We start from the raw sequence: 18,789 nt of genomic DNA, 5'->3' as shown, positions 1-18,789 counted from the left end.
TTTGACTTTTAGCCCCCTGCTTTGGGTCAAGCTTCCAATAACTCAGTGAAATATGCACATTTTTTTGGCAGCCGGTTGTCAAAACTTAAACACTTCGTCCCCCAATTGACTTCAGTTGGGTTATTTTCTCAGGAAGTTTCGACCCCGACAGAAGACATTACGCAACCATGTTTCATGTTAGCTGGCACACAAAGGGTAACTTTGTGTTCTTTCCGTGTAGTTGCGTCTAACGCCCAGACCCCGCAGCTCGTCTGCATCGCGGAACCTCTTGCTTCTTCATTTCGGCGCCCGTGTTTCGGAACACCGTCTACGTGAGCACCTAGGTGCACTAGAAGCACTTTTTTTTGTAAAAAGCCCTCTGGGCAGTGGCGGATGGTTGATTTTTTTTTGGTGGGGCCATCCAATCAATTTCAGCAAACCTTCCAGGGATTCAATGCAAAAAAGGTATAAAATACGCATTACTACCAACACATTGTTGTCCTCATTAATACAAAAACATATACAAATAGGGAGGGCAGGGCTGCATGGTGGTGTAGTGGCTAGCACTGTCGCCTCACAGCAAGAGGGCCGTGGGTTCAATTCCCAGTCGGGGCGGTCCTTCTGTGTGGAGTTTGCATGTTCTCCCCGTGGCAGCGTGGGTTCCCTCCGGGTTCTCCAGCTTCCTCCCACAGTCCAAAGACATGCTGTCAGGTTAATTGATCTCTAAATTGCCCATAGGTGTGAATGTGAGTGTGAATGGTTGTATGTCTCTATATGTGCCCTGGATGGACTGGCGACCTGTCCAGGGTGAACCCTGCCTTCGCCCAATGTCAGCTGGGATCAGCTCCAGCACCCTGTGACCCTAGTGAGGATTAACTGGTATGGATAATGGAATATACAAATAGGATCCTTGCTCAACATTCTTTTATAACCCTTAACCCTTGTGTTGCCTTAGGGTCATTTTGACCCGAATCAATATTACACCCTCCCCCCGCCTTAGGATTAATTTGACCCCATTCAATGTTTAATGTCGGTGTTCTTTCGGTAGTCAACAAACAAACATAAAGTGCCTCACACTTAAACTTGGAAAACAATATTAATTCTAATAATGTTCTGGAGGTTTTAATTGCTGGCGTCAAATTGAACCCAAAGGGTAAAATATGTTAGTAAATATAAAGGTAACAGGAGGGTGAAACATTGAATTGGGTCAAAATGACCCATAGGCGGGGGGAGGGTGTAATATTGATTCGGGGTCAAAATGACCCTAAGGCAACACAAGGGTTAAGGCTACTTATCTAAACTGAATTGAATTGAACCCTTGTGTTGCCTTAGGGTCATTTTGACCCGAATCAATATTACACCCTCCCCCCGCTTTAGGATTAATTTGACCCCATTCAATGTTTAATGTCGGTGTTCTTTTGGTAGTCAACAAACAAACATAAAGTGCCTCACACTTAAACTTGGAAAACAATATTAATTCTAATAATGTTCTGGAGGTTTTAATTGCTGGCGTCAAATTGAACCCAAAGGGTAAAATATGTTGAATCGAGCCTATTAATTAATCCTCAACCAAAATTACACTACACCTCATTTGAAAGCCTTGTTCTTAGTCTTTCACATCCAACCTGGAAAACACTACAGCCAATTCGATTTGTGATTCTGTACCGGCCACCAGGTCCATATTCAGAGTTTATATCTGAATTCTCAGAATTTATATCAAGTTTGGTTCTTAAAACCGATAAAGTTATTATTGTTGGAGATTTTAATATCCATGTGGATGTTGATAATGATTGCCTTAGTGCTGCATTCATCTCCTTGTTGGACTCGATTGGCTTCTGTCAGAGAGTACAGAAACCCACTCACAGCTTTGGCCACACGCTTGATCTTGTTCTTACTTATGGCGTTGACATTGAGCATTTGAACGTCTTCCCACAGAATCCTCTTCTGTCAGACCACAACCTCATAACTTTTGAATTTATACTACCGGAGTGTACTCCGTTAGTCAAAAGTTTCTACACTAGATGTCTAACTGATAGTGCTGTAGCTAAATTTAAAGAAGCGATTCCTTCTGTATTTGATTCGATACCACGCCTCAATATAACAGAGGACTCCTGGTCTAACTTTAGTCCGTCCCAGATTGATCATCTTGTTGACAGTGCCATAGGCTCTCTGAGAATGACACTGGACTCGATAGCCCCTCTGAAGAAGAAGACAGTGAGGAAGAGGAGGTTTGCTCCTGGTATAACCCTCAGACCCGCAAACTGAAGCAACGTCACGAAGCTTGAACGCATATGGCGTTCAACTAATCTCAAGAATCCCGCTTAGTTTGGCGAGATAGTCTTAAAACATATAAGAAGGCCCTCCGTAATGCCAGAGCAGCCTATTACTCATCAATAATAGAAAAATAAAAACAACCCCAGGTTTCTCTTCAGCACTGTAGCCAGGCTGACAGAGAGTCACAGCTCTGTGGAGCCGAGCATTCCTATAAACCTTAGTGGTAATGACTTTATGAACTTCTTTAATGAAAAGATTTTAACTATTAGGGACAAGATTAATAATCTCTTGCCCATAACCAGTGCCAATCTGTCCTCAAGTGGAATGGCCTTGGAAACCGCTGTATGCCCTGGTGTATATTTGAGGATTTTCTCCTATCAACCGTGACCAATTATTTTCAACGGTTTCTACTTCGAACACGTCTCCCTGTCTCTTGGACCCCATCCCGACGAGGCTGCTTAAAGACGTTTTGCCTTTAATTGGCGGCTCTATTAGATATTATCAATGTGTCTCTGCTAACAGGCCACGTACCACACTCCTTCAAGGTGGCTGTTATTAAACCTCTCCTGAAGAAGCCCACTCTGGATCCAGAGGTATTGGCTAACTACAGACCGATCTCTAACCTCCCTTCCTCTCCAAGATCCTTGAGAAAGTGGTCGCAAATCAGTTGTGCGACTTTCTACATCATAATAGTTTATTTGAGAAATTTCAATCAGGATTTAGAAAACACCACAGCACCGAGACGGCACTGGTGAAAATTACAAATGACCTCTTAATGGCAGCAGATAAAGGACTCCTCTCTGTCCTGGTCTTGTTAGACCTTAGTGCTGCATTCGACACCATTGACCATGACATCCTGTTACAGAGACTGGAGCAGTCGATTGGCATTTCAGGCACGGCACTAATTTGGTTTAAATCCTATTTATCAGATCGATCTCAGTTTGTATTTGTAAACGATGACGCCGATAACCACCAACGTTAATCACGGAGTTCCACAAGGTTCTGTGCTTGGACCAATTTTATTTACCTTATACATGCTTCCTTTGGGCAATATTATCAGGAAACACTCCATAAACTTTCATTGTTATGCAGATGACACTCAACTATATTTATCGATAAAACCAGAGGAGAGCAACCAACTCTGTAAAATTCAAGCATGTCTTAAAGACATAAAAACATGGATGACCTGCAACTTCTTGATGTTAAACTCAGACAAAACCGAAGTAATTTTAATCGGCCCTGAGCACCTCAGAAATCAATTATCTGGTGATGTGGATTCTGTAGACGGCATTGCCCTGGCATCCAACACCACTGTAAAGAATCTTGGCGTTATCTTTGATCGGGACTTGTCCTTTAACTCCCACGTAAAGCAAATCTCAAGGACTGCATTCTTTCATCTACGTAATATTTCAAAAATCAGGCACATCTTGTGCCTGATTTTTGGTTCACGCGTTCGTTACTTCGAGACTGGATTACTGCAACTCCTTATTATCAGGCTGCTCTAATAAATCTCTTAGGTCCCTCCAGTTGATCCAGAATGCTGCAGCTCGTGTTCTCACTAAAACTAAGAAAAGAGATCACATCACTCCTGCACTAGCTGCTCTGCACTGGCTCCCAGTAAAATCAAGAATCACTTTTAAAATTCTTCTCTTAACCTACAAAGCCTTGATTGGTGATGCTCCATCATATCTTAAGGAGCTTGTCGTACCATATTGCCCCACTAGAGAGCTACGCTCACTAAATGCGGGACTACTTGTAGTTCCTAGAGTCTTAAAAGTAGAATGGGAGCCAGAGCCTTTAGTTATCAAGCTCCTCTTTTATGGAACCAGCTTCCAATTTCAGTCCGGGAGGCAGACACAGTCACCTCGTTTAAGAGTAGACTTAAGACCTTCCTCTTGACAGAGCTTATAGTTAGGGCTGAATCAGGTTTGCCCTGGTCCAGCCCCTTGATATGCTGCTATAGGCTTATAGCTGCCGGGGACGTTTTAGGATGCACTGAGTACCTATCTCCTCTTTTTCTCTCCTTAAGGATGAATTTTCATCTCTCAATCACACGTTACTAACTCTGCTTTCTCCCGAAGTCCTTTTGACTTTACGTCTCATGGGGTCATCGGACCCTATGAGACGGCATAGATCCTATCTGCCTGATGGATCGTCTGGGTCGTGGAATTCCTGCTCATGACTACGCCACTGTCCTGTTGAGACTCCGCCACTCCTCCTCCCCACCGCCATCTGCCTGATGGATCGTGGAGGTCTCCATCGTGGAATATGCCTACTATGAACTATTCATACACTCTGTCATATTCATTGAATGTATTTTAACTCTAAATCTGTCCTTCTGTACACATTACATCTATTGCATCTGTCCATCCTAGGAGAGGGATCCTCCTCTGTTGCTCTCCTCCAGGTTTCTTCCCTTTTTTTCCCCCTGAAGGGTTATTTGGGAGTTTTTCCTGGTCCGATGTGAGGTTTTGGGGCAGGGATGTCTGTGTGTACAGATTGTAAAGCACTCCGAGACAAATTTGTAATTTGTGAAATTGGGCTATACAAATAAACTGAATTGAATTGAACCCTTGTGTTGCCTTAGGGTCATTTTGACCCGAATCAATATTACACCCTCCCCCCGCTTTAGGATTAATTTGACCCCATTCAATGTTTAATGTCGGTGTTCTTTCGGTAGTCAACAAACAAACATAAAGTGCCTCACACTTAAACTTGGAAAACAATATTAATTCTAATAATGTTCTGGAGGTTTTAATTGCTGGCGTCAAATTGAACCCAAAGGGTAAAATATGTTAGTAAATATAAAGGTAACAGGAGGGTGAAACATTGAATTGGGTCAAAATGACCCATAGGCGGGGGGAGGGTGTAATATTGATTCGGGGTCAAAATGACCCTAAGGCAACACAAGGGTTAAGGCTACTTATCTAAGAGATTCTGTCGTGGCTGAATATTTAGCCGATTCCGAAGATAAAGATGCAACGCAATTTTTCAGAACAAGACTTCTCGGAGCGAGACTTGGTTGAACACAATTACATAAACAGACGGGATCAAGTGGCATTTCTTTTCCCTGTAGGATTGTTTTTTTCAAATTCAGAATAACAACATGAGCAGCTGTGTTGCTGTAGCGTTCTCGTTCAATACCGGACCAATTTCAAAGATTGTTGTTCTTTTAATCGCTTCGACACAAAAATATATGAAAATAGGATCCAGGTAAAACAAATAAGAGAAACTGACTTTCATGTGTAAAATTGGAGTAATGCTCCAGAAGTTTCAAGACCTTTCGGCACAATCATATTAACGACTGATCCGATCTAATGATCCGGTCCGTTTTGCCTCTCCAGAGTCCAAGCAACTTAAAAATTACGCCAGAACAGCATAGAGAAAAAAGGGTTTAAATTTAAGGAAGCTATTGTCTTCACGCTTACTGGAAGGAGGAAAAGCTGCAGCAATCTACAACACGGTAAATTCCATGTCATGGCAATTTAATACATGCGGCTTACATAAAGGGCACAAGCAACCCTGCTGTGAAGCGGTGCCACGTCTTTGTGAAATAATCATATATTTTTGCGATTTCCATTTAACACCACAATGGCGAGAAAATCTCAATGACTGCTTTCTTTGAGCAGCAGATGCCACCGTGTGCTGGGGTGGAGGTGGTGGGTGGCGAGCGATAGGGTGGGGGTCATGGAGATACTGTGACAATCCTAAATTATCATTTGGAAGATGCAAGAAATTACTCAGCGCTGTCCTACTTTTAAAGATATACTGTATTAGACGGTGTTGTGCTTCGGGGGGCCGAGAGAACGAATGACTGAGAGGATAAAAGAAGTGTTAAGAATATAAAATGCATACATAGTCCCCCATGTCCCTCGCTTTGCATTAAGGCCCCGAAGCACCAAACTGTGTGTCCTTCTATGACATTAGGGCTCTGACCAGAGAGAACAGCTCATACTCATGCTCACCCACATGTTTTGGAACATACTGTCACTGCTGGATAAGAAGCACAGATACTGTAGGTACAAACACTTCTGGACCTCGGCCAGAAGATGACACATCCACACAGGGAAGATAATCAGGAACTCTATGCAACCCTTGGCTCTGACCTCACCCTGACTGCTCATTCGTAGAATTGAGATTTAAATAAGAGCCGTACCTGTCACCGTCAAAGAATTTGTTTATGAAAGCAACAGATAGTTTCAATGCCTTTTAGTTTCTATTATATTAAAGAAACTGCACAGCTCCTGCTTTAGATGGAGAACAACACACACACACACACTGATTATGATGATGACGAGAAGATCGTGAGCCAAGAGGGTGGGACCACCCTGAGCTCCATCAGAAGGTGTTCAAAGTCTAAACCAGGAACACCTCCATCTGTTTTAACCAACCAGTGCTGCTGTCGTGAGCCCAGAGGGTGGGACCACCCTGAGCTCCAACGATGAGACGGACACAGATTAAACCGAGTGACGTCTCCATCTATATTATCTAATCACGCTGCTCTTAAAGATATAAAGAGCCATGTTCTCCTGGAGAACGGCAGTCTGTTATCGAACGATGCTTTGAGCTGACTTCATCCAGGCCCGTGCTGCACGTTAAATGTTTTGTGTCTTTGAGACTTTTGTTCTACCACACTTAATTAAATCCACTTTGTTTAGAATTTTACTTTGCCGTCCTGGTCATCTTTTCCCAACCTTCGACAGAAGTGAAAGAAAGTGTCTCCAACACATAGAGGGGGAGCAAGAAAAAATTAATGGGCATCATGCAGGGTGGGCGAGGGCGGGAGAATTATAAAATTATCGCAAATGAGAAACAGCACATTATATAAGGAGGAAGAGTTGAGCTTATAAAGTGGAGGAACTGGCAAAAGCTTTGCCCTGTTCCAGCCTTTGAAAGGCAAAATTACACAGTACACCTAATAACCCTCGCACATCGAATTGTCTTACTTATTTCACCGGTAAAGACAAGGCGTGCAGCTATTTCTCACCTAAGAAACACCTGTCACATTTCTCTCGGGGGCGAGCGAGACGGGTCGTTAATTTAGGCGAAATAGATGGAGGAAGGGCGGCCGACTGTCACGGGGGTGGCGGGGCGTGGAACCGCCGTGACCTGACACCTGCTTATTTCTTGCTTTTGACTAGGTCGCGAATGTTCGGCTGATATTGGAATTCTCGCACGCGCAGGAAGGGAATGCCGGAGCAGAATTAGAGAGGCCACAGAACGACTGCAACCGGCTTCGTAATGAAGCGCTCTCAGTCCCTCTCCCAATGTGACCCATTTTCTCTTTTCCCTCTCTCGCTGATACATACAGCTGCCCCAAATGATTCACAAGGAACCAATATTCATGAATGTAATTAAAATGGCAAAAATGATTGGAATACATTCTTATATTTCCCCTTTCTCCGAACCATTAGTCCTTGGGTTATCTTGGAATCCAGCGGTTGAGGAGTCTGACGGGGGTCAGCCTTCTTTCTCGGAAGTAAATGTCACCACGGAGATGGTAAATTCCAATAACACGGATGAACTTTCACTTTAAAGGACACAATGGTATTGAAAAGATGTTTTAACTGTGTGTGTGTGTGTGTTTGTGTATGTGTGTGTGTCTATTTACGTGTGCGGAATCAAGATAGTTAGGTCTTTTTTTTAAAATGTTATCCTTTCTTGAGTTTTTGACTAATATGATTTTCTGGTGGCTTTTCTGTGAAACTTTAGGACAATTAGTATATGTTATTTTCACCATTTCTTTTTGGATGTTTTCAGATTTAATTGTGCAGATTCAATTCCACCTCCTTCTGTTTCATGGATTGTGGAGGTCTGGATTATGGTTCATGCCGACTACGAACTATTCATATATTCTGTCATATTCATAGAATGTGTTGTAACTCTGTAACGCTGTTCATTCTGTACACATGACATCTCTTGCTTCTGTCCATCCTGGAGAGGGATCCACCTCTTATGCTCTCCTGGAGATTTCTTCCCTTTTTCCGCGTAAAAGTGTTTTTTCTATTTTTTCCTGATCCGATGTGAGGTCCTGGGACAGGGATTTGTACAGATTGTAAAGCCCTCTGAGATATATTCAAAATATCACAAATAATTTGTGATATTGGGCTGTATAAACTAAACTAAATTGAATGGCACCGCATGAGAGAAAGAAAAAAAGGGTGTGTGAGGGTTTATAACTTAAAAGTGTGGAGCCTTGCCAAAATCGCAAACTCATTAATATAGCAAGGGGGTTTTGTTAAGTATCTTGCATTATTACAATATTCCCTGGAGCGACTTATTATACAGCACCCAGACACCCACTGTAATTGTACAAGGTTGTTAGCTGAAAAGATGATGATCAGTTTCCACGCTTGGAGTCTTTCCAGATGTGCTTCTGAACATCAATCTGATCTTGGAGTGAGCAAAGACTGTACATGAAATCATGGTAGCTGGTTCAAATGCTTGTTTTCTAAGTAAGCCTCTTTTACTCTAGGCCACATGCAATACAGCCGGTTCTGAAAAGTAAAGGCAATGTGGAAGTGCCTTAAACCTGCTTCCTCTCCAATGGCCATCAAGGGGCGACTCCTTTGGTTGGAACAATAACTCCATTAAATGCTTGTCTATGAGAAAACGACAACAAAATGTTTTTTCTCTTGGATACCTCTTCAATCTAACCACGATAGACTGCAGAGGAACCAAAGACAAACTGCTTCCCAAAATATGGAGATATTAAATTTTAACATTAGATTAACATAAAAAGTATAAACCTTTATATTTCTCTATCCATTTAACTTATTTAACTGCCAATAGTTTTATCTGAGAGTTGTCTGAGTCTAAGTCGTTGATGTGTCTGATTTGGCTGCTTCCTCGGACTAAGTGGGCGTAAACATATTGTGCTTGTTTGACATTTCCCCTCACACTCTGTTACATTCTTTGCAGTCACACTGACTGGGCAAGTTCCACATTTATTATTCTTTTTGGCACATGTAGTGTAATGACCTTACAATGTGCCCAGGCAAGAACCTCCAGTTCTGCCAATGCGGAATTTTCTTAAACACTACTGACCAGCAGGGGGCGACTCCTTTGGTTGCTAAAATATGTCAGATTGTATAGAAGTCTATGAGAAAAGGACTCTACTTCTCTCTTGATGTATTCCCTCAGTAAACATTGTAAACATGAGTTTATGGTCTCAATCTCTAGTTTTAAGTCTTCTTCAATACAACTTGATATTCAATTAGTAACTTATGGTTCCATTTAGGGTATAATTGCCACTCCTCCACAGTAAATATGGTAATGTAGGTTCACTGGATGGAAAAAAACAAGATGGCGATGGACAAAACGCCAAACTTCAGGCTATAAAAGTGTGGTCCACAAGCCAATAGGTGACATAACGACTACTTCCCCTTTTAATATCCAGTCAATGTTTCACGCAAGCCACGGCAAAGCCGAAAGAGATGGGGCAAGGGACAGTCCAGCAGATGGTGGTGATGCAACATTTATGGATGCCAACCATCCATATAAATCAACAGAAGAAGAAGACGGGTAAAGCGGGGATGTAAGTATACGCAGCGTAAGATCGGTGCCAATGTCCCTGAAATATCTTCAATATGATTGCTAATTCTCACTGAATTGCATGTCTGAAAGGGAAATTAGTTACCAGTTAAGGTGCATTCACACCAAAAGCGATGCGATTTCTTGTGGCTGCGATAGATGCGATATTTTTCCGGGCGGCACGTTTGGGGCGTTTGGGGTGACGCAATGTGTTATAACAATAATGTTATGAACACAATAACCCGTGTTGAGATGTTCTGCTTTCGGAGCGCTGGAAGCGGAAGTCTTTCAGACGTAATAGTAACTTCATCGGTGAAAGTGACCGAGCTGTGTGAGCATACGGGTGATGTCATGAACCCAAACAAGAGGGCGTTAGTGTGTGGCATGTCCACAATAAGTATAAAGCAGAACTAGTGGTTAGTTATTCCGTGGTGGATGAAGGAAATGATAACGGTCTTTACGGAGACGAGACACAGAGATAAGCCCCGCCCCTCGCGGAGCATCTCGACGCTTATTGCGTGAACACGGCAAATGGTCGAGCGACTTAATGAAAGCCACTGAATTCATCTATATTCTCCTCTCCGTTAACTTCATTGTTGGGCAGTGTTAGGATTCTAATCATATTGGGCTCTTAGCTTAATTTTTTTAGGGCTTCATTTTGGATGTGAGTGGGTAAGTTTGCGCAAAAGATGTGTGCTTTGTGTCGTAGTGGCGCTTCACATCGCCTCTCTAATAACCGCTACGGTCTCTGAACACATGAGACACATTGGGTTGTACTGCCCGATGCTTCCAACGGGCAGTTCAAACCCAATGTGTCTCACTGAACCGATAAGAGTCCCTTCTTGGTTAAAGGCTCTAGTCTACCTGTCTTTTCTCTTTCTGGAGAACGCCATGTGAAATAACTTTTTTGACTCCCGTTTCCTCCGACCGTTGGGTCTCTCTTCCGCTCTCTGCCACGCATGTGTGTTTATCTCACTCGATAACAATCTGAATACCCATATTTGATTGGCATCACGTGAGATGATTTTCAATGGCATGTTGAGAGCCGAGTGGAGGAAATAGAACTAATCCCACAATCAGCTTCTTTCGAGACACCTTTGACTGGCCTGAACAATGAAAAAATATGGTCTAACGACGTTAGCAGTTGACTCATGAGTAACATCAGCGTCTCATAATGTACGCCGACCGTCAACAATCGGACACTTTGTGTGTACGCGGTTGGTTATTCTGCATCGACGCCATTTTCTCTTCACATCAGGAAGCAGAAGCAGATTTATCCTGTCATCGCTCCTGCGGCTGTATGAATGCGTGTGTGAGGGCATGTGTGTGTGTGAGTGTAGGTGTGTGTGTGCACGTGCAATTGTGTGTGTAGGTTTGTGTGTGCGTGCGTGTGTGTGTTTGTTTCGTCCCGAGCATGCGTCGTCATGCTGCTGGTGAAAAACGAGGTGCACATAAGTCATCCAGTGAGAGGTAGTCACTAATAGGATAGAGGCTGCTCCACAGGAATGAGCTATGGCCTTATTACCCACCTCACTTCCCTGCAGTCGGTGTCCTCCCATAAAAGCACAACAACACTGTTCCTGTCCTCTCCCCTACACATGCTCCCTCCATCCATCCATCCATCCATCCATCTCCTCCCCCCAGCCTCTTTACTTGCCCTCCTTCCCTCAACACTTCTTTTCTATTTACTTCCTTTGCTCCACACTCCCCCCCTTCCTCTTCTCTTGGCCTCTTCCTTATCTCCCCACCTCGAGCACCTGATTTCCACCCTGCATGAAAATAGCCTCTTCCGTACCGCTCCGCTCTGCATGGCGCCTACCTGATTTACTCAGATTGACTCCTTACCCTCTCTCTCTCTCTCCTTCCTCTCTGCTCCAATTCTACCTCAACCTGACCTCATCCCTCTCCTCTCCTCTCTTCTTTCATTTAATTTCCTTTCCTCTCCATACGTACTCTTCTAAACTTTCATCATATGCCTCTCTGCTTGAGCTATTAATCTCTCTCTGTTCTCGCTCGGTCCTCCTTATCCCTTTGGCTCCTTTCCTCCCTCCTTCTCACCCCCCCCCCCGACACACACACACACACACACACACACACACACACACACACACACACACACCTTCCCCCTGCCTCTCCCTCGCCTCAGCACCTGCTTTTGGGGAGCTGTCTAGATTGGCAATGAAATGAGGATGGAGAGGTGGATGGGCGCAAAAACACAGGAGGATAAGAGGGGGGGGGGGACACTTCTGAAGAGGAGCAGGAGTGTTTGAGGAGAGAGATAAGAAGAGTGCATGACATGAAAGAGTGTGGATTTATTGTAAAAAATAGGGTTTGCGATGTGAAGTGGAGTTGTTCATTTTTAGAAGAAAAGAAAACCCACGACTTCTCCACAGGTCCTTTTGAGTTTTTTTTTCTTGTTTTATTTGCACTCAAAACTATTTCTTTGCCGTCTTCCAAAATACAACAGCAATCATTTTGCCACGGTTCACTCACTTCACACCCACTGAACACCTCTGTCCACTCCTGGACCCCCCCCCTCCTCCTCCTCCCCCCCCCATTTTTCTCAGTTGGACCTTCCCAATTCACACATTGTAACAAAGCGGAGAAATGTGATCTGTTTTCCTTCCTGATGAACGACTTTATGAATGAATGTTTCTGGCAGCTGTGATTCCCGTTGTATCGCGAATACGGGGAGGAGGAGGAGGAGGTCGAGATGAGAGGCAGAAAAAAGTGAGTAAAGGAAAAAATTAAATAATTGAAGGCCTCAGTTGAGTGATGCTGGATTACATCTTCATATGACAGATACACACACACACATACAGTTTGATGGTCTGCGTGTGTGTCTGCGTGTGTGTGCTTGACAGGAGGAGGTGTCCTGCCTGTCTGTACAGGATGTGATAATTAACCTTTCTCACGCTGAGCAAAAGCCATTAAAGCGAAGCCTTTTAAACGACTTGCATCACGAGCACAACACATTACACAACTTAAATTGTAGAAATACAGCGACACTGTGCGCTAGACGGCTTCTATATTTATCTTTATTCCACATAGATATATTTATTTCTATATTTATCTTCGTATCTAGCCAGCCATGTACATATTGGTCAAGGTGGGCCTTCGTATACTGTGTTGATTTATCTTGAACAGGTTTTCATGGAACGGCGGTTAAATTCAAAATCTTTCCACATCATCTTTGTATTATCTTAAATCAGAAAAACCTCTGATATACTTAATAAACTTTTTTATACATGTGTTCATAAATAAAATATACATACTTTATAAATTAGACCAACTAAATTATATAAAAAAGTAATTTCATTCTATAAGTTTTGTCTCGTCAGATAAACAATATATATATATATTTCAGCGGAGTTAAAGGCATTTCTTGCTATTCTTGTTGACATTCTAATCAATTCATCAAAGTTCAGTATGTGCGACTGTTTCAGGGATGTAATAAACAATATCCAATCACTTCATTAGGCTGGGATGAAATGATTGGACGGGCCTGTCCACCTTCCTGCTAGCTTACCGCTGTGAGTAGTTAGCGTTCATTGTGGTCATTTGTGGCTTCAGAAGAGCTAAAGGGACCGGCTGGCAGTGACTTGGAGACTTGGAGACGTTCTCACTCAATAACCCTGCAGCTACTTTCATTGGAAAAAAGAAAAGAATAGTTGGCAAAACTGGGCAGGTTTTTTTGGGTTAGATTAAAATCTAGCATTCCCCCACTAGTTTCTCAAGATTACAAACCCGATCTGTAACAGGCTCTGGTTCATTTCCTCTCATCAGAAAATAAATAAATAAAATTAAATGTAAGCTAGCATTTCATAGTAGAATGTTTGTTATAAGAAGGAAACAATACGGACATTCAGGCTCCCTCGTGTGGCTTGATGGTGTACTGCAGATATAAATGTTAAATAAAAGACTATGGAATTTATATGGTGACCCAAAAAAAAATGTGTCCGCAACCCTCCTGTGGGCCCCGACCCACTGCTATAAATAATACAAATATCTGTATCTGTTTGGTTGGTGCCCGGGTTGGACAACGAGCACCTCGTGACTGTACAGTAACACAAAGATACCCATGCACAGAAAAAAGAAAAAAAAACCTAGCCCCCAAAACCCCAAGCGCCAATGTGGGCCAACAGTAGAGAGTAAGATATGATTATGTGCCCCCCCCCTCCCCACACAACCCAAGTGAGTCTCCAGTAGCAGCGGGCTAGCCAAACCTTAGCCACTAATGAGGCTCGACATAGATTCTGTCCCAACAGAGCCCTCTCAAAACACTAGGAACCGGGAACACACAAGGAGGGAGACACAGACTAAGACGCATACCCTCTCACACACACACACACACACACACACACACACACACACACACACAGTCACCCAGATATCTGACGCACAACCCGAGGCACCAGAGCAAACAAACATTAAGGGGCACACCAACATGTCACGTGTTTGGCAAAAACCTTGTTGCTAAGATTGTGGGGCTTTTTATGTTTCGTTACAGTATCACATCGTTTTATCAATAATGATGCCATGTGACAGCATTTCATATTAAAATGCATGGTAAATAAAAAAAGGGTCTGTTTTTTCTCTAAATTGTTGGCCAATTGTATTTTAGTTATTGTAAATATTTGTGGGGTTTAATGTGATTATAGCTTCTTTCAAATTCTTCTGGTAGAAGAAGGATGACGTCCTCGTGGTTCATTTGTGTGGTTTGTTCTTAGTGGCTTTGGTTACTGGAGTCACCAAAGTCAGAAATGTCTAAATGTGATCCATACAGCTCAGGAGCTAAGGTCGGCAATCTTGACAAACTAGCAAAAGTACGCTACTTTTTTACAATTGTTCAACTGGAAAATGTGGCCGAGTGTTGCCAACTGATTTCCAATGAAAGACGCTCACAGCAATAGCACCAAAAGTCGCTAAATCTGACAAAAAAGCTGCCGAGTCGGCAACACTGACAGTTTGTCACGTCACTCATTGTTACTTTTGGGATGAATGAAATGATTGGACGGGCTTATTACTGTCCTGTGACAGCCAGATACCACATGCTCTTTTTTGCCACCGCATTTGATTCCTCGATTGCTATCAGGATGTAACTTTTTTCTGTCGTAGATTAACAACCCCAGTGTTTCCCCTAGGTTTACAGTTTATGGGGAGGGCAACAAACCAAAGTTAATATTTAAAGACGCTCGACAATTAAATGCAGTATAAGAATTCATAAACTCATTTTATGTAAGTACAATCTAATTCATAGTCAATATAGCGATCACATAACGCAAAACAAAAAATGTGGTAAACATGTAGAAAAGAAGCTTATTGAGCTCGTCAAAATAGGTGCAGCCCAAAGATTAGCTAGTTGGCTACTTATAATGTTATAAATATATAGCTGTCACTTTCAATTAAACCAGATTGCTCCATCAGACAAAAAACTAATACAAGTTTTCAATCACTTTATTAGAATACAGATACAGTTCTATCTTTGCAACATTGAGCTTATTGTGGCTGCAATTAACCTGTTTTACACTGAATACCTTTTCAAGATAATTACAATAAAGTGCAACCTGTGAAAAACTAAACAAAACAAGTTCAAATATTTGGCAATAAAGAGTTTTTTACTGAGTTTTACATTTCATATCTTTTCAAAACAACATTGTGCAACCTTTGCAAAACAACACGAGTGCAGATATGTGTGAGTCATCACGTTTTATTATTATTAAATGCTGCAATGAGCTTTCCACTACACCTTTTTTTAAAACGATGTTGCAGGCTTGATACGGCCACTCTCAATAATGCTCAATGTTGAGCTTTTATTTTGAAGGGCAACAGCAGGAACGCCAAACTCACCGAGACACCTGGCCAGTCGGCAAGAATCTCGGCCATTTAGTTTAATAAAAGAACAAAGACCTGTTCTTTCGGAACGAGAACCTTAAATGACTTCTGTTGTTATCTGGCTCTATACAGAACATTACAGGGGGGCGGGGGGGTATTTCATTTCAGGCGGGCGGGCCTAATGGTAGAGGAAACACTGAACCCTGCCTTTTAAGTGAGGTGTTTTCCGTTATTCTGGATGAAATGGATCATAAATTGCGAAATGAAAATCATGTTGTATTGAAGGAGACTTAAAACTAGAGATTGAGACCATAAACTCATGTTTACAATGTTTACTGATGGAATAAATCCAGAGAGAAGAAGAGTAATTTTCTCTTAGACTTCTATACAATCTGACATCTTTTAGCAACCGTAGGAGTCGCCCCCTGCTGATCACTAGTTTTTAGGACACTTCCGCATCGGCTTCAGGCTTCTTGCCTGGGCTTCTTGCCTGGGCACATTGTGAGGTCATTACACCACATGTGCCAAAAAGAATAATAAATGCATAAATTGCCCAGTCCTTGTAGCTGCAACTAGTGTGAGGGGAAATGTCAATCAAGCACAATATGTTTACGCCCACTTAGTCCGGGGAAGCAGCCAAATCAGACACATCAACGACTTAGACTCAGACAACTCTCATGTAAAAACTATTGTCAGTTTAAGTTAAATGGATAAAGAATTATAAAGTGTTGTACTTTTCATGTAAATCAAATAAAAAATAAAAAAGGCTTTTGTGCTCTCCATATTTTGTGAAGCAGTTTGTCTTTTTGAAGCAGTCCACTGTGGTTCGATTGAAGAGGTCTCCGATAGAACAAACCACACACTAACCTTCATTTCTAATGTGTTTCTAAGTTTTAAGAATAACTGTGCTTAAGCAACACACCCTAATAACATTCCAGCTTTGTTACGTTAATATGAAATACTTGACATTGGATATATTTGAATCTGCACTCTTTTCTTTTCCCCGTGGCTGAGGATTTCTTATATTCTATAACTGTTGATCCAAAGATCTTTGTCTCTTTTTGCCCTTTGAATTGTCAGTCTGGTTGAACCATTGAAAAGTTTCTTTTCCCCTATGTACCAAACATAACTTTTTTTGTTAACTCTTTAAAGATTATTTTTCAAGCTAACAGCATGAAAGACATTTCATAACAGACAAATAAACTCAGCCATCCGACCGTAACGAATCATAAATTAATATTAACATTTGTTTGCAGGTGAAAAGAAAACATTTATTTTTAAATGCCTTATACTATATTCGTCCCTTTAGTGGCTCCATGTATCATACGTTGAAATAAAAATTTTTTTTGGAAATTTGTAACTTTATTTCTTCATGGTTAAAAATAAAAACTATTTTGCAAACTGTTAAATGACAATATTTTCATTTCTATTTCCATTTTGTAAACTAAATAATATCACACACATTAGAGGGAGTTATGAATGGTTTCTTCACCATTCACACACAAACCCACACATGCGCACACACACACACACACACACACACACACATCCTGTATGCCCAAACCACAAGGTCAGACCCGGTTGTACGCCCATAACATGTTTTATTTTCTTCTTGGAAATATTGCGAGTCTGCTGATAGTATTACGCAGCGCCGCAAGTCTGAAAGTAATAAGTTTGAGATATACTAAGGCTGAAACCTGTAATCCACAAATAAACAATAACACTGGCCTTGCCTTTTAAAAAACTATAAGGCCAGGTTTATTTCTTTTTTCTTTTCCTTTGCAGACTCGGTTATGACTAACAGCTTGTGACAGGCGGATTCAGTTGCAAGAAAGCGTAGAGGAGGATTTACTGTATATTATGTACAGAATTACTACGCAGATTGAAGGCCATTTAATAACGAATGGCCGTAAGAGATGTAAATCTGTTCACGCGTGCTGTATAATTCCAACAAAGTGTCCTAGTGGCTGCTGATTTTTCGCTGTGTGCGATTCTGACCACGGCTCCACCAAGGGGAGCGCAGTAGGAGTGTTTCCCGAGTGTCTCTTTGTTATCTTAACACAGTGTTATTGTGTTCCAGCGAGCGGGGTCCTGAGCCAACTCTTCTTCTTTTTTTGAGGACGCAGATTGTTTCGTGACGCACATCAAGTGTTGATGGCGTGCTGCGTTTAATGGGCTTGAAAATCAGAGGAGGAAAAGTACAAGAGAGAGGGAAAAGACAAGATGAGTATGAGACTCTCTCTCTTACCTTAAGAAGCACTTCAACACGTCAAACTGCAAAGAGAAAGAGGGTAAAGAAAAAGGGGGCGGGGGTGGGATAAAAAAGAGAGAGGGAGAAAAAAGAAGAAGATTGAAATTAGATTACCATTACACTTCGCAGGAAAATGTGTGAGGTAGAACAAGATGTGGATTTCACAAGCAGGAAACAAGCCTGTAAGCCCACTGAATCTCTTCAGGGTTACCTCTTATCTACCTTTACGTTACAGTGCTAGCACAAGCAACATGCACTTTTGCGCAACGCATGCAAACGACATAAGCTTGGTTTTAGAGTCATAAAATAAAATGAAAATATCATCACAAAATAAAAACCAGTATGCAAGATCATTTTTAGAGGCTAAAAAAACATCCCCATCTAGAGCCAGCGATTGGTTCGTCCTCTCTGGGCTACGGTGGAGAGGACAAAAACAATTTGAGGTGTATAGAAAACATACTTAATGATGCTATATTCCATTCTTGCAAACAGGCCTCACTAAATGCAACACGGTGCCTTTTATTCTGTATGTTAATGTTTCATGTCCAGCGCAGGTGGGTTCCGATAGCGTTCACTGGGGATGTGGACTAGATCTTGACAAGGAAGCAAAGTGAAGCGGTTTCTGCTGCACTGAATACCATTTGACGGCTTAAAAACAAATCCTAAAAAAGGCTGTTCTTGAATCTGCTTTTGAAGGGGGGCTGTTTATGAGAAAACTTGCAGAGTTTAAATAAACAGACAAAGAAGAAGGAAGAAAAAAGAAGAAGAAAGAACCCTCCAGAAATAGCCCCCTTGTGGATTTGCTGAATCTCTGGAACATGTCCAATGTTTACTCGTCTCCTCCTTGCTTTCTGCAGCTCGAGACTTTGTCAGACCCCAGTAGAGCGGTGCAGGAAGTTGGGAGACGGAGACCGGGT

The 18,789-nt window shown here is 42.0% G+C and overlaps 1 protein-coding gene across 2 annotated transcripts in view; it reads right to left on the bottom strand.

The window, feature by feature from the left end:
* The window catches only part of ptprdb (protein tyrosine phosphatase receptor type Db), a 165,030-nt gene that overhangs the window by 120,687 nt on the left and 25,554 nt on the right, over window positions 1-18,789 (bottom strand). For both annotated transcript variants that reach the window (XM_056409327.1, XM_056409328.1), the window contains exon 2: window positions 17,870-17,895. The gene's annotated coding sequence lies outside the window, so the exon portion shown is untranslated. The remainder of the gene's footprint in view (window positions 1-17,869; window positions 17,896-18,789) is intronic.

Source organism: Pseudoliparis swirei, chromosome 24 (assembly GCF_029220125.1).
Source record: "Pseudoliparis swirei isolate HS2019 ecotype Mariana Trench chromosome 24, NWPU_hadal_v1, whole genome shotgun sequence".
In the NCBI taxonomy this organism is placed as follows: Eukaryota; Metazoa; Chordata; class Actinopteri; order Perciformes; family Liparidae; genus Pseudoliparis; species Pseudoliparis swirei.
This window is presented reverse-complemented; position numbering and strand designations above follow the sequence as displayed.